The following is a 17699-nucleotide window of genomic DNA, read 5'->3' as shown; positions in this document are numbered from 1 at the left end:
AGTAGGTTGTAAAAACATACTTACCTCTAAAAATGCTTATTTCTATCCGGACCTAGATTACAATGCTTACTCCCACAAGAGATAGTTCTGTGATCAATCCTATTTACTTTCAAATCTAAATATAAAACTTATCTTTCTCTCTCTGTCTCTCACACCCACACCCTGTTTCTCCTATACTAGTGGTTCCCAAACTTGTTCCGCCGCTAGTGCAGGGAAAGCCCCTGGCGGGCCGGGCCGGTTTGTTTACCTGCCGCGTCCGCAGGTTGGGCCGATCGCAGCTCCCAGTGGCCACAGTTCACTGCTCCAGGCCAATGGGAGCTGCTGGAAGCAGCGGCCAGTACGTCCATCAGCCTGCGCTGCTTCCAGATGCTCCCATTGGCCTGGAGCAGCAAACCGCGGCCACTGGGAGCCGCGATCAGCCGAACCTGCGGACGCGGCAGGTAAACAAACAGGCCCGCCAGGGCTTTCCCTGCACAAGCGGTGGAACAAGTTTGGGAACCAATGTCCTACACAATGGGAAGGAAGAAAGAGAGGTTGTGTATTGATATTTCTATTTAAATACCTCAGACACTACCTTGATAAGAACCATATAAGTAACTAATCAGATAAGTTAGCTCCATTTTTACATGTTACCAATGAACAGCTCGCCACCTGCTGAAATGGGCTCATGCAGTTAATTGACTTGAACCAGAAAACTAAAGCCTCATATGAAAACATTATTTATATTTGTGAACAGCTACCATGTAAGAAACACCAGTGGCAGCAGATGTAGCTAGACGTATTTTTACTTCCCACTAACTGAAATCTTACCAAATCTCCATGAGCAAGGTAAGGTTTTTTTGATTTTTAAAATAAAACCTTAGTTAATATTTTCCACTTTGTTCGATGTAGGACACCAATTCTGCTGTTTCTCTCACCCACATGTCTTGCTTCATACACTCTCTCTCTTATGCATGCACTTGTTTGCCCTAGATTTTCTATGACAGACCTCAGATTTCTCTCAGGTACCATACCTTACTCAAAGCAGCCAGCATGCATTTATGTTCCCAGATTATTACATTCAATTCTGGGCACCGTATTTCCAGACAGATTTTGATTAACTGGAAGCAGTTCAGGAAAGCAACAAATAGTTAGTAGGGGAATGGAGGAATTAACTTACAAGAAAAGAGGTAAGGAAATAAACGTTGTTGCCTCCTTCCATGGGTCGCAGGTATCATAGGCTGGGGGAGGCTGTGCCTCCCCAAACAGCCAGGCATGGCCCTGCCCACCCTCCACCCCCAGATCCCCTCCTGCCAGTTCCCCTGTTCCTGTGCCATGGCCCCAAGTAGGGCTGGGGCTGGTGACGTCCGCCCTCCCTCCCAGCACTCCAGGGCTGGGGGCACTAGCACTGAGGGCGCTCTAGGCTGTGGTGGGGGGACTCTGGCATTGGGGGGGGGGGAAGAGGTGGGGCAGAAGGGGCGGGGCTTGGGGCTAGCCTCCCCCAGTTGGGAATTCAAGCGCCGCCCATACCCTCTTCTTTTGACTAGTGTCAACCCTCTGCTGAGTAGTTGCAAATATACAGGGCTTTGCAGGCCAGCTTCCCAGTGGAGGGGAAATCAGTGACAGAGTCTGGGTAATACTATAAGTATAACTTGCTTTATTTATACATATACCAATCCTGAAAGGAGATGGTCAAACAGCATACAGGCAATCCATTCTTTTCAGAATTACAGCTCAACAGCAAGACTTAATTCCCAGGGAGCAATTCTGCCTCGAAAAGGGACTCTTATCAGACCCCAAGGAACAGAGCAAACTCTCCTGCCACTCTCAAAGCTCCTTCTATACTAAAACATAACAATCCAAAACTAACACTACAGCATGTATTCTGGAATGGTGGTCAAACCATGAAGGGGCATACAAATGCTTAGCATATCTGGCACGTAAGTACCTTGCAACCCGGTTACAACAATGCCATAGGAACACCTGTTCTCACTTTCTGCTGACATTGTAAATAAGAAGCGGGCAGCATTATCTCCTGTAAATGTAAACAAACTTGTTTGTCTTAGTGATTGTCTGAAGAAGTAGGATTGAGTGGACTTGTAGGCTCTAAAGTCCTACATTGTTTTGTTTTTGAGTACAGTTATATAAAAAAGTAATAATTCTTCATTTGTAAATTGCACTTTCACAATAAAGAGATTGCACTACGATACCTGTATGAGGTGAATTGAAAAATACTATTTCCTTCATCTTTTTTTCAGCACAAATATTTGTAATAAAAATATAAAGTGAGCACTGTACCCTTTGAATTCTGTGTTGTAACTGAAATCAATATATTTTAAAATTTTAGAAAACATCCAAAAATATTTAAACAAACAGTATTCTGTTATCGTTTAACAGGGTGATTAAAACTGCGATTAATCATGATTTTTTAAATCTTGATTACTTTTTTTAAAATCATTTAACAGTCCAAGAAGCTATTTTAATTTTTCTTCCTAACCCCGGGGTAGAGGAACACAACATGTAATTATGTTACTGTACTTTTTTGTTGTTGCAAAAGATGACTGCTGCTTTTTCCTACAGACATGAGTGCAATGAAAAAATACCAGCTTTTGTTCAGCCTCTAGGCAGTTTTGTGCTTTGGGTGTCATTTTTTTATGCTATCAAAGAGGAATTTTGACTAGTTGTGCAACTGTCTTAGAACGGTTTAAATGGGTCTGCAACCAGAAAGCCTCCGGACACAGTAACCCATCTGCTCCTGCTACCGTCAAATTCTACCCTGATTTCCATTTGCTTTTATTATCTTTTAATGGAAAATTTATGTTTGAAAGTTTATCAAGATAATCCAGATCCTGCTCAGGTTTGCCTGTTGTCAGGAATATTAGTGTTTCCAGTGCAGACTATGACTAGAATTATCTTACCGGGAAAAGGATGATATTTTTATATAACATCAGTTTTTTACAGCACATTATCTATTAAGAACAACCTTGGAACAAATTGCAATCTACACTATCAGTCTTAACAAACATAAACCAACCAGCTGTTTTCAGCTGATCAAGGTTTGCTTGACAAACAGACTGTACCAGAACATCAGCAGGGTTAAAGCAACACACCAAGACTGACAGATGCGTGAAAGACTACAGTCCTAGCCCCCCCCCGGTCTTTACTGCATGCTAACCTCAATGCTCAACCCTGTTTTCTCCCACGTAACATGGTATGTGCTTATATACCCACCACGGGCTTTCAGTGCCACGTGGCACAGCAGGCGCTATATTCTGAGCTATAGGCCAGCTTGTGAGGTAGCTTCTGATGTGTGTTGCTACCACAAGGTTAATGCAGTGAAAATGTGCAGCCAAGGCCACCCATAATCCCATAACCCCACCGTGCACCCATTCCTATGTACTATCTTGTCATCTACCCCCTGCTTAGAAGTGGTCTCCCTTCATAGTCCTCTGCTCAGGATCCACAATCACACACTGTTTGGAATTTCTCTAAGCTTGCTCATCTCCTGTGTTTGAAACAACAATGGCCCTAAGATGCCTGTGTTTCAGACTGCAGCTATGTGGTCATATGAACGAACACCTGATAATTTAGGTGCAGCTTTGAGTCAAAATGAGCAAAACCCATGACGTGAGCAGTGCAAAGAAACACTCTGAACTGTACAAAGGCCAACCACACTATTGAACGGACTTGACATCAATGCAGAATATAGTGTCTCAAGGTGAGCTACTAGAAAGTCAGGGATAAGAGTAAGAACTCCAGTGCTGCCCAAGAGTCAATTTTACCATGAACTGGACTGCATCCTGAGGACCCACAAGAGCAAAGAGCCCCATTTCTGCATAGATTCATCCATGGAGTTGAGATGAGTGTAGGTTCAGAATTTGGATGTCTGCGAAGACAAGACCTACCCAGTGCCATGGACAGCCAGCAATAAGAGAGTAGAACCCACTGAATGGACAGAAGCTAGGAGAGGAGTACTTGATATCTCAGATCAATAAGATGATGGGGACATCTTTGTTATAATGAAGGATATTACAAAATAATGAGTGGGTTCTTAGTCTATTATTCTAGCTTTGGCTTCAGCTGAGGGTGCATGTAGGGCCATCAAGCTCATTTATCTCCCTGCCCCTGCATTCATCTTACAGCACCTGAACGCGTAATGTTTGTTTTTTTAATAAAATGAAAAAGTATTTGTATAAAAGAGCTAAAGTGTTTGTGGCCATATCCCAGCCAAAATGTAAGTTGCCATTAAGCTACGTTTAAAGCCAATCACTGCCATCCCAAACCAGCTGCACATTAAAATACCCGGCTACTTGGTGCAGAAACTGGTTTAATACTGATCTGATTTTGATCCGTTCCTAATGAGTAATAAAATATAATTTTTCATTCATTAGAAATGCCAGGTGGTCTCAAAGATTCCTTGGTAATGCAAGCCTCTCTCTGTTGCCATTGTAATTTGCAATTCCTATCCAGGCACTTAACTGCTATATCATAAGTCACAGAAAGATTTCCTTGGCGACTCAGCCTGGAATAATTTATTGGTCTTTCTTCTGTTCTGGTATCTGAAGCAGCACATCATCCTGTAAGGTGGCAGCAGCCTGAAAAGTGTGCAATATAATCACCACAACTGCTACGTCTTCCAGTAAATGGCTCCAGACATCTCTCCCTTCCCCTCAAAAAATGTTTTCGGTCATTGGAAGGTAAAATTAACTCACCATTTCTTCTCTTGCGATAGCTCCTTTAGAAAAGATCTCAGAGATGTTTGATGGCAGAATGAAAATACAAAGGAAATAGAACTCTTGAGATAAAAATGGTTACTTTTTACTTGCTGCTGCACAGACAGAACAGAATTGCATGAATTCAAGGACACTCATCAACATTTAGTCCTTTGCCTGTCAGGAACAAGTGCAAAGGTCATAGACTTGTCAAGGAATGGCCTGGCAACCATGAGACCTCTCAGGATTCTTTTACTGACATTGAATTTGAGGGCAATGTGACAGGAGCAGGGACGGCTTGATAAGAGAGATTCATAAGAAACGTTCCAGACTATCAGAAAAGCTGGATCTGGAGAAGAACCTGCTGCAGAGTATCTGTGCCATGACTGTGAGATAAAGAAGTGAGACATGGAATTTCACAGGAACATGTTTCATAGACTGTTCAAGGCCATGCATCATGAAGGTGAAACCACAAGAATCAGGAGCCCCATAGAGTCAAATCCACATTACTATTATCGAAATACACAGAACAATTCCTGGGGGAGCCAGTCAATTAAGCATGGATCACTATAGCATTAGCAGTAACAGCTTCATTCTATACTTAATCCAGTGTGCCAGAAAGAGATGGATTCACTAATGTTTTATACTGTTCATGTATTATGTGCGTCTTATGTGGCACATACTTTCAACAAGTTACAGCAGCTGATATGCTTACTCTTTTAGCGTCAATAAATTTCAATACAGTTGAATAAAAAGGAAATCTTTAATGCTTGCCTAAACTCTACATTTGAATACAAGGCAACAGCCTCAATACACCATGCACAACACTCCAAAAGTGCTATGCAATCCCATTAACACACAATGTACTCGCTGTACAGCTCAAATACTGAAGTGCAAATAGCATCTCTTATTGCTTTGGCTGTAGCAGACCATGTAGCAGTAAGATTCATATGTTCGTCATCTGTAAGTTAACACTGATTCAAAATTGTCAGCAACCCAGTCCAACCCAAAGTGCCATATGAGTTTGCAAGTAGAACCCCTCACCTTCATTAGGCCAAAGGGACATTCTATCACCATCCTGCAACTTGCTAGCATGTAGTAAAATTGCCTCTTATCCTATTGATACCCATCAAGATAAGGTTTCATCAACCACATTAGCAGAGGGAACACTGGCTCTCCTAAAATCACAGCTGGTATGAACACTCCATTGATGATTGTGTATTGCTGGGGGCAATGTACAAGCTTGCCCATGCTTAAAACAGGCCAGATTTATGGAATACCCTGGCGTCATGCACCTTTCCCGTTAATCTGACTTAGGTGTCAATAAATATGCCAAGGTGATCCACAAGGGCCTGCATAACAATGGAGTAGTATCCTTTCCTGTTAATATATTTGCTTGCTGGCATAGGATGGGTATATGCATCCTTTCAATCACACCTGCACAGTTCAGGAAGCTCATTAATCAAAACTGCAATTCTGACAAGCCTCGGGGATAGCACAGCATTAATTGCCTTGCAAACCTCAATGACCAGTTTGCAAGCTATAGATTTTTCAACCTCAAGCTGATTGCCAACAAGTTTGTAGCAATCTGGGCTTGCCAGTTTCTACAGGGCAATCAGAACACGCTCATGGACTGTTATTGGGTCTGTCATCTGGGTGCTCTGCCAGTCAAGTACCTGGTCTAGATTCTCTCACAGCTCCATGAATGTGCCTTTCTTCAAGAGAAGGTTGGGGCCCACGCTGGTCCTCCTATGTTTGCAGAACAATATGGTCCCACCAGTGTGTGCCTGTGTTCCTGGGCCAGAAGCCGCACACTGTGTAAGGGTCATGTGCCATTAAAAGCAGCCATCACTCGGTCCAAGCCACTGTGTCTGCATGATCCTATTCAGATGCTGCTGTTGTACTACTCTTAACTGCAAGCAACTGCCACCACCTTTCTCTGACCCCAAAACTGCCTCTGAAACTCATGCCATCATCTCATAGCTGCAGCTTGTACAGAAGCATGAAAAAGAAACACTGCCTCTATAAAAGGCAATAGGTCTTGATCCTGGTAATTATGGAGAAAGAAGATCCATACTTTCAACATCTAAGAGCACACCACCACACAAGCTTGCTTACTGCCAGGAAATGAAATGGCTTGGAAACTGTGTATAAATAACTAACTGTGTGTAAAAGCATGCGCCGTGGGGAGGGAAGCATTGTAGTCAAAGTTAACTGTGGGGACATACTGAAAACCAAAGCATGTTGCCTGCTACCTGCCTTCCTTTCAAGGATATGCACCAAGATCTGCAATGGCTATTGCCAGAGGTTAACAACAGTACTCCTCCAGTTACTGAAAATCCAATCTAAAGGGTTTGTTTTCCCCAGCTTTTCGTTCATTGTTTCCTTGTACTCTCCAATCTATTGTGTTAGATTGTAAGCACTTTGGAGCTGGGACCAGGCTTTTGTCCTGTGTACACCTACCACAATGGAGTACTGGTCCATGATTGGAACTTCTAGGTGCTACAGCAATACAAATACTAAACAGAACTCATACACTGATTGCAAAGCTTTTATTCTGACTAGGAGAGACCATTATGTGAAGAATTAGGGAGCGATGAACCAGACAGCAAGAACAACTCAACTGAACACGAGAGCCTCAACAGATAAATACTGAGAAACACTGATACAGAGTACTCTAGACTTTAGTTATTTTAAACTATTTTTCTCTGACAAGTGGGATTGACATGTCCAGCTAACAAAGACATATAATCAGTTGGGCATTCCTGGAGGTGCTTTATAATAAAAATCCTTATCTGCCAATGTTTATTTTATGATATGGCTTATTGCTCTCTGGAACAATACTGGAAATTGAGAAGTCTAAGAGGAAATCTGAAGAGCAAAGAGCCAAAGGCACAAACCCACTTGAAATTCTGTATCAGAAATAGGAAGCCTGCAAGAAAGTAAGTGGATTCCCCAGACTCCAGGGAAGTAAAGGGAGCAATTAGTATAATAAGGACATTGCACAGAGGCTATAGCTTCATCACTGAAGATGGGGAGATACTTAATTCAGAACTATTTCTTGCAGGCAGTGAAGCTGAGGTATTACCAGACACTGACATGTGTCAAGAGAGATGGTGTTGGGAAAACGTTTTAATTAAAATTGCAACAAGTCATAAGAAGCTGGTGGTATTAATCCAAACATTCTGAAAGAATTTAAGAATGAAGTAGCTGATTTGTTAATACAAATAGAGCATAATTAAAAACCTTATGCCATAACTGGAGACTAGAAGATAGCCAATACTGCAGCTTTCTTTAAAATTTTTTTTTTAAAAGGCGTTGATGTGAGCCTGGAGAACACTGAGCTTTATTTCAGAACCAGTGAAGTTAGTCGAAAAAATTAATAGAAGGATTTGTTATAAATCCAGATAAAGCTTGGCATCAAGGGGATAAACCAGCACTGCCTGTGTAATACAAAAAAACCTGTGCCTCTCCATAATGGGATTATTAAAAAAAAAAAGTTTTCAAACAACAAATCTCATACAAATGTGTTCCTGTTCCCTGTGTTCACTCTGAACAAATTTCTTAGTGAGTTTATTGACTTGGTCTGATCCAATACCAATATGATAATTTTCATATTCATACATTAAACATACTTCACATAAGAGCATCCAAGGATGCTCTTAAAAGTAGTGTTATGAAAACTTCTGCATCATTCCAGGTAGAAGACAAACTCAAAACTATGAAAATTACTTGGAATGGCATCCCTGCTATATAACCTCCATCTCCCAATCTTGCCTTGGGACATCCCCATTACTTAGTGTTCTCTTCAGTAATGAATGCCAGCTACTATTCTCTTCACATGTAAACTACAGGTCAGGTCTGTTCATTCAACCTATTCAACATTGTCTAGACACGTTAAATACTCAACTGGTTACATATCTTAAAGTATATATTTGGTCAACTAACTTTTTATATACAAATGCATGGAAAATGTACATATCAATTTGTAATTGCATTCAGTACAGCAGACTCTTTTATAGCAGGCCATATACAAATTCTGATTGATAATATACAATGCATATATATTTAAATATATACATAATGAAAAAGATAGTTGTTTAGTTTTACACAATAAGTTTAAATTTAAACTTTTCAGATGAAGTTTAAATTTCCTGAGATTTCTTTGCATAAGTGTTCATGAGGAATTTATCCTACCACAACACATTCTAGCCAGGATACCTCTTATGAAACAAATGCAATGTCCTTACTTGAATATACTTTGTAAAAACACATATTAGAAATCAGCTGTCTAGGCTGCATTCTGTTATAGCGTTGAGTTGACTTAATACCAGAAAAATATGACTTCTCAAATTGCAACAGTATTTACAATTACCAAGAAATAAAACAGCTATACATTTTTTAAAAATAATATAGTGGATTGGGTAGATGGTTTTGCAGCATCAATGCAATAGCTAACACAACTAAAACTGAAGCGCTGATTATGACCATCTTCCACTGAGTTCAGGAGGAGTTGAGGGCACTCTACAGGAACAGGACAAAATTTCATGATCTATCACTTCGAGAAAGGGAGCAAAGCAAACTTTTATTTCTGTAATAATAGTACTGTTTTTACTGCAGACAAGCCAAAAGTTCACTATAGGTCCAGACAGAGGGCACATCCTCAAAGTGACAGTCATGGATAAGGAACAATGGTGTATGTTTTAGTGAAAAAATATGCAATTCTTAAAAATGATTAAGAATGGAAAGGAAACATGGCAACTCTGGCCTCAGTCTTGCACTTCATCATCCGATGAAGTGAGCTGTAGCTCACGAAAGCTTATGCTCAAATAAATTGGTTAGTCTCTAAGGTGCCACAAGTACTCCTTTTCTTTTTGCGAATACAGACTAACACAGCTGTTACTCTGAAACCTGTCATCTGCCTTTAAGTTTCTATAGGGTTGTATTTCCATTTCAAATGAGGGATCCACACATTTAGCTACTATGGACCAATCAAACTTCACTTGTTTCCTCTTGCATGCCACATTAGTTTATCACCAGAACACCGCGAACATCACCAGCATGCTAAATACATTGACTGATAAAGTTTTTAAATCAGGCAAAGCTAGAAAATGCATTGAGGCCTATGAAAGGATACAATTATTGGTAGGGTCTAATTTCATTACAAGAGATGAAAAGCGGGATTAAAACTGATCTGAGGCCAAAGTACAGTTTGCTTTTTAAAAAAGCAGTTCAGCTATGGTTTATTTTACAGGCCAGGAATGCCTACTTATGCAATGTACGTTAACATTAGCACATAGATTTATACATTTCCCAAATTGGTTTTAAGTCAGCTTATTGCTAGCGTTAAGGCCAGACGGAAGGTCACATTCACAACTGATTTTTTTTTTTTTTGCGCAAGAGCTGTTTTCTCTTATGAGCACAATGGCTAATTTTTTTAAATGACTGCTGAAAGTGCTGAGGACCTAACTCCCCCCACTGAAGATGCTTGGTGCTCAGGACCTCCTATCACAGGGGTGGGCAAACTTTTTGGCCTGAGGGCCACATCGGGTTTCTTTGAAATTGTATGGAGGGCCAGTTAGGGGAGGCTGTGACCCCGCCCCCATCCAACTCCCCCTCCCGCTTCTCGCCCCCTGATGGCCCCCCTGGACTCCTGCCCCATCCACCCCTCCCTGTACCCTGACCGCCCCCGGACCCCCCACCCCTGATTGCTCCCCGCTGCCCCATCCAACCCCTCCTCTCATTCCTGACCACCCCCCACACACCCGGACTCCTGCCCCATCCAACCACCCCTTCTCCCTGACTGCCACCGCCACCTCTGCCCCTGACTGCCCCATCCAACCCCTCCTCTCATTCCTGACTGCCCCCATTCAACTCCCCTGTTCCCTGGCCTCTGACCGCCCCGATCCCTATCCACACCCCCACCCCGAACTCCCCTGCCCTTTATCCAACCCACCCCTGCTCCCTGACCGCGCTGCCGGGACCGCTGGTGGCTGGCAGTGCTACAGCCGTGCTGCCCAGAGGACCAGGACAGGCAGTCATGCTGCTTGGCTGGAGCCAGCCACATCACCGCGCAGCACAGAGCACCGGGTCAGGCTGCGGCTCAGCAGCTGCGCTGCCCTGCAAGAGCGCGCTGCCCTGCAGCCCAGAGCATTGAGCTGTTGGTACAGTGAGCTGAGGCTGCGGGGGAGGGGGAACCTCCTCCAGTAGGGGAGAGGGCGGGGGCTAGTCTCCTGGGACAGGAGCTCAGGGGCCGGACAGGAGGGTCCTGCGGGCCGTAGCTTGCCCACCTCTGTCCTATCACGTCACCCATTTACATGCCTAGACACTGTGTCAGAAGCATTTCAGCAGCCCCTTCCCCCCATTTTTAAAAGAAAAAGAAAAGAAAAATCTTGGTTATGGGTAAAATTTTCAATAGCACCCAGGACTCAAGCTCCTGTGACAGGGTGCTGTTAGCAACTATAAATAGAGGCTTTTGGAAGCCAGCACTCTGGTGATTTTTGAGCACCCACAGTACTGGGTATGGTTGAAATAGGAGTGGGTTTGAAAGATTAGAAGGGCTTACTTGCAGCTCTAATGTAATGAGATAATTAGCTCACCAGCTGGATAACTGCCAGAAGAAGGCAAGCAGCATAAAAGGCTGAACCAGGGAGGGGAGATTTTTTAGCTCCTGCTATGTTTGTCTTGTACCTGGAGCACAAGGAAGAAACAATAATAAAGACACGCGGTGAAGGTACTTTGGTGCACTGGGTATGCTGTTTAATTCACCCAGAAGGCTTACCAGCTAGGGTTTCTAGGAGCTGAAGGAGGAACCCATTTACAGCTCTTACATACCATTTTTAAAATCTGGGAAAGGTACTCAGTATGTCACAGCTAAATATAAGATGGAACAGATTATTTAGCATATATAGTTAACATATATTCTAAGTGACCATTTAAGGTGAAGTAGCCAGTTGACATCTCAAAGATTGGTTAAGTGGGTTACAGATTGTTGTAATAGCCATAAAGTCAGTGTCTTTATTAAGGACGGCCCCTACAACACACCTTTCAAGATCCATGGGTCCTACACATACCTATCACAACATGTGGTGTACCCCATCTAATGGACTAAATATCCCAGTAACAACTCTGTGGGTGAAAAACCAGACAATCACTACTTTTTCCATTCCAATAAACTCACACAGAAAAATGATTAGACAAAAACACCATATCATATGTGTGCGAACACTTTTCACAAAACAATCACTCCATATCTGACTTGTCAGTCCTTGTCCTCAAAGGAAACCTGCACAAAACATTCAAAAGACAAGCCTGAGACCTTAAATGATTAAGTCTTTTAGTGTCTAGAAAAGTTATTACAACAATCTGTAACCCACTAATCCCCCATCTTTTGTCCTATGACTGCAGAGGTGTTAATGGCCCACTACACCTTAAATGGTCTCTGAAAATATACATTAACTACTTATGCTAAACAATCTGCTCCACCTTGTATTTAGCTGACATACTGAGTACCTTTCCCCGGCTTGAAGAAGAGCTCTGTGTACTTCAAAAGCTTATTTTTTTCACCAACATGGGCCAGTGGGGGCAAAAGACCTATCTGGCTTTAAGATTAAACTCGATAAGTTTATGGAGGAGATGGTATGATGGGATAACATGATTTTGGTAATTAACTGATCTTTAAATATTCATGGTAAATAGGCCCAATGGCCTGTGATGGGATGTTAGATGGGGTGGGATACGAGTTACTACAGAGAATTCTTTCCTGGGTATCTGGCTGGTGAATCTTGCCCATATGCTCAGGGTTTAGTCGATTACCATATCTGGGGTCGGGCAGGAATTTTCCTCCAGGGCAGATTGGAAAAGGCCCTGGGGGTTTTTCGCCTTCCTCTGTAGCATGGGGCACGGGTCACTTGCTGGAGGATTCTCTGCTCCTTGAAGTCTTTAAACCACGATTTGAGGACTTCAATAGCTCAGACATGGGTGAGAGGTTTTTCGCAGGAGTGGGTGGGTGAGATTCTGTGGCCTGTGTTGTGCAGGAGGTCAGACCAGATGATCATAATGGTCCCTTCTGACCTTAGTATCTATGAATCTATAAACATCCTACAAGTGTTGCAGCATTTCCACCTCAAGTAAGGCAAAATAAAATCTTACTTAACAAAAGGGTTTAATAAAAGCATTTGGTATAATTTAACTTGGCAGTTTGCCTTTACTACAAAAGACAAGTAAGCTCGCAGCTTCTTTGGTTCAACCACTTTGAGAGCAAACAAGGGGCCTTAAAGAAATAGAATCATAGAAGATTAGGGTTGGAAGAGACCTCAGGAGATCATCTAGTCCAACCCCCTGCTCAAAGCAGGGCCAACCCCAACTAAATCATCCCAGCCAAGGCTTTGTCAAGCCGGCCCTTAAAAACCTCTAAGGATGGAGATTCCACCACCTCCCTAGGCAACCCATTCCAGTGTTTCACCACTCTCCTAGTGAAATAGTGTTTCCTAAGACCTCCCCTGCAACTTGAGAACATTGCTCCTTGTTCTGTCATCTGCCACCACTGAGAACAGCCTAGCTCCATCCTCTCTGGAACCCCCCTTCACGTAGTTGAAGACTGCTATCAAATCCCCCTGCACTAGTCTCTTCTGTGGACTAAATAAGACCAATTCCGTAAGCCTCTCCTCCTAAGTCATGTGCCCCAGCTCCCTAATCCTTTTTTTTGCCCTCCGCTGGACTCTCTCCAATTTGTCCACATCCTTTCTGAAGTGGGGGCCCCAAAACTGGACACAAGATGTGGCCTCACCAGTGCTGAATAGAGAGGAATAATCACTTCCCTCAATCTGCTGGCAATGGTCTGACTAATGCAGCCCAATATGCTGTTAGCCTTCTTGGCAACAAGGGCACATTGTTGACTCAAATCCAGCTTCTCATCCCCACAGTAATCCCCAGGTCCTTTTCTGCAGAACTGCCACTTAGCCAGTCGGTCCCCAGCCTGTAGTGGTGCATGGGATTCTTCCGTCCTAAGTGCAGGACTCCGCACTTGTTCTTGTTGAACCTCATCAGATTTCTTTTAGCCCAATCCTCCAATTTGTCTAAGTCACTCTGGATCCTATCTCTCCCCCCAGTTTAGCGTCATCTGCAAACTTGCCGAGGGTGCAATCCATCCCATCATACAGATCATTAATGAAGATGTTGAACAAAACCAGCCCCAGGACCGACCCCGGGGCACTCCGCTTGATACCGGCTGCCAACTAGACATCGAGCTGTTGATCACTGCCCATTGAGCCCGATGACCTAGCCAGCTTTCTATCCACCTTATAGTCCATTCATCCAATCCATACTACTTTAACTTTCTAGCAAGAGAGATACTGTGGGAGACTGTATCAAAAGCTTTGCTAAAGTCTAGATGTATCACGTCCACCACTTTCCCCATATCCACAGAGCCAATCTTATCATAGAAGGCAATCAGGTTGGTCAGGCACGACTTGTCCTTGATGAATCCATGTCGACTGTTCCTGATCACCTTCCTTTCCTCCCAGTGCTTCAAAATGGATTCCTTGAGGACCTGCTCCATGATTTTTCCAGGGCTGAGGTGAGGCTGACCAGTCTGTAGTTCCCCAGATTCTCCTTCTTCCCTTTTTTAAAGATGGGCACTATATTGCCTTTTTCCAATCGTCCGGGACTTCCCCTGATCGCCACGAGTTTTCAAAGATAACGGCCAATGGCTCTGCAATCACATCAGCCAATTCCCTCAGAACCTTCGGATGCATTGCATCCGGCACCATGGACTTGTGCATGTCCAGCTTTTCTAAATAGTCCTTAACCTGTTCTTTCACCACTGAGGGCTGCTCACCTCCCCCCCATACTGTGCTGCACGGTGCAGAAGTCTGGGAGCTTGTCTGTGAAGACTGAAACAAAGAAAGCATTGAGTACTTTTGCTTTTTCCACATCATCTGTCACTAGGTTGCCTCCCCCATTCAGTAAGGGTCCCACACTTTCCCTGATCTTCTTGTTGTTGCTAACATACTTGTGTAAACGCTTCATTACCCTTCACATCCCTTGCTATCTGCAACTCCAATTGTGCTTTGGCCTTCCTGATTACATCCCTGAATGCTCGAGCAATATTTTTATATGCCTCCCTTGTCATCTGTCCAAGTTTCCACTTCTTGTAATCTTCCTTTTTGTGTGTAAGCTCACTGAAAATTTCTCTAAGTCAAGCTGGTCGCCTGCCATATTTGCTATTCTTTCTGCACATCAGGACGGTTTGTTCCTACACCCTCAATAAGGCTTCTTTAAAATATAGCCAGCTTTCCTGGACTCCTTCCCCCACCTCCCTCGATATTAGCCTCCCAGGGATCTTGCCCATCAGTTCCCTGAGGGAGTCAAAGTTTGCTTTTCTAAAGTCCAGGGTCCATATTCTGCTGATCTCCTTTCTTCCTTTTGTCAGGATCCTGAACTCAACCATTTCATGGTCACTGCTGCCCAGGTTGCCACTCACTTCTACTTCCCCTACCAATTCTTCCCTGTTTGTGAGCAGCAGGTCAAGAGGAGCACTGCCCCTGCTTGGTTCCTCCAGCACTTGTACCAGGAAGTTGTCCCCAACACTCTCCAAAAACTTCCTGGATTGTCTGTGCACTGATGTATTGCTCTCCCAGCAGATGTCAGGGTGATTGAAGTCCCCCATGAGAACCAGGGCCTGTGATCTGGAAGCCTCTGTTAGTTGTCCAAAGAAAGCCTTGTCCACCTCATTCTCCTAGTCTGGTGGTCTATAGCAGATGCCCACCACGCTATCATCCTTGTTGCTCTTGCCTCTAAACTTAACCCAAAGCCTCTCAATAGGCTTTTCTCCAGTTTCAGAGTGGAGCTCTGAGCAATCATACTGCTCCCTTACATACAGTGCAACTCCTCCACCTTTTCTCCCCACCTGTCCTTCCTGAACAGCTAATACCCATCCATGACAGTGCTCCAGTCATGTGAGTTACTCCACCAAGTCTCTGTTATTCCAACCACATCACAGTTCCTTGACTGTGCCAGGACTTCCAATTCTTCCTGCTTGTTTCCCAGGCTTCTTCTGGTCATGTACAAGCACCTAAGATAACTAGCCGATCGCCCTACTTGTTTTCATAATGCATATTGCCCTCCATAAAAATGCTACCTATGAGTTAATATGGCTCAACTGAACATCCTGTAAGTGCAATCACTAAACATTAAGGAAACACTAACAACAAAGGCCACCCCACTTCACTTTCCCTAAAATCTGTATAACATTGTTTATGTAATGTATAACATTACATAAATCCCAGCAAAGGAAATAAAGGTAGAGGAATTTATAAAATTCTGAGGTGGAGAGTATTGAGCATTTCATTGTTCCGTATTATATTATAAACTTAATATAGGCCACACTCCCCTTCAAAACCTCGAAGCTCACCTTTCCTCTGCTGTCAATAAATATCCATGAAGCCTACTGGCCAAGTATATTCCTCATCCCTTTCTAACAGTTGGTACACAGGGGACAACAACATGTTGCTGCTATCAATTTCTCCATTGGCTCAAGTGGCAGAGGTCTGTGTGGAGGATGTAAAGGTTCCAAAACGCTGCTGGTGAATCATATGAGTATCAATATAGTTCCATATGATGGAATTTCGCGGGGGGGGGGCGGGGGGAGGAGCGGTTTCAGTGACTTTCAGACAAACCTAGAAAATTATGCACAAATATGTTAAAAAAATGTAAGGTTGCAAAGTCAAGCATTTCAAAGTTAGGCAATGCCAGAATTACAGTTGCCCATGCATTCATATGTCGATTAGTTCCTAGAGCATTGCCCATCCTGCACACTGAATGAGGCAGTGTTCCTGTGTGGAAAAAACAGTTTGTGATCATGTAATTAAATTTGAAAAGATTTCATTCCTCAGTCTCTTTGGGTAATAAGAAATCATGTTGATAAGTTCCTCGTATTAACATTGTGGGGGAAGGGAGCACCTTTACATTTCCATCAGCCCCTGACATCTCTGTTGAGCAGCACAGAGTTGGCAGCTGTCATAAATATAAAGGGAAGGGTAAACCCCTTTGAAATCCCTCCTGGCCAGGGGAAAGCTCCTCTCACCTGTAAAGGGTTAAGAAGCTAAAGGTAACCTCGCTGGCACCTGACCAAAATGACCAATGAGGAGACAAGATACTTTCAAAAGCTGGGAGGAGGGAGAGAAACAAAGGGTCTGTGTCTCTCTGTATGCTGCTCTTGCCAGAGACAGAACAGGAATGGAGTCTTAGAACTTTTAGTAAGTAATCTAGCTAGGTATGTGTTAGATTATGATTTCTTTAAATGGCTGAGAAAAGAATTGTGCTGAATAGAATAACTATTTCTGTCTGTATATCTTTTTTGTAACTTAAGGTTTTGCTTAGAGGGGTTCTCTATGTTTTGAATCTAATTACCCTGTAAGATATCTACCATCCTGATTTTACAGGGGGGATTTCTTTATTTCTATTTACTTCTATTTTTTATTAAAAGTCTTCTTGTAAAAACTGAATGCTTTTTCCTTGTTCTCAGATCCAAGGGTTTGGGTCTGTGGTCACCTATGCAAATTGGTGAGGCTTTTTATCCAACATTTCCCAGGAAAGGGGGGGTGCAAGTGTTGGGAGGATTGTTCATTGTTCTTAAGATCCAAGGGTCTGGGTCTGTAGTCACCTAGGCAAATTGGTGAGGCTTTTTACCAAACCTTGTCCAGGAAGTGGGGTGCAAGGTTTTGGGAAGTATTTTGGGGGGAAAGACGCGTCCAAACAGCTCTTCCCCAGTAACCAGTATTAGTTTGGTGGTGGTAGCGGCCATTCCAAGGATAACGGGTGTAATATTTTGTACCTTGGGGAAGTTTTGACCTAAGCTGGTAAAGATAAGCTTAGGGGTTTTTTTCATGCAGGTCCCCACATCTGTACCCTAGAGTTCAGAGTGGGGGAGGAACCTTGACAGCAGCATTCTAGTTCCCTCCCTACAAACAGAGGTGGGAACTCTCCTCACACTGAAGACACTGCCAG

At 43.3% G+C, this 17699-nt stretch overlaps 1 protein-coding gene across 1 annotated transcript in view; it reads right to left on the bottom strand.

Moving 5' to 3' along the window:
• The window catches only part of TNFAIP8 (TNF alpha induced protein 8), a 104180-nt gene that overhangs the window by 35173 nt on the left and 51308 nt on the right, over positions 1-17699 (bottom strand). The gene's annotated exons all lie outside the window — the stretch shown is intronic.

This window comes from Caretta caretta, chromosome 5 (assembly GCF_965140235.1).
Source record: "Caretta caretta isolate rCarCar2 chromosome 5, rCarCar1.hap1, whole genome shotgun sequence".
NCBI lineage: Eukaryota > Metazoa > Chordata > Testudines > Cheloniidae > Caretta > Caretta caretta.
Note: the sequence above shows the minus strand (reverse complement) of the source record. Positions and strands in the feature narration are given on the sequence as shown.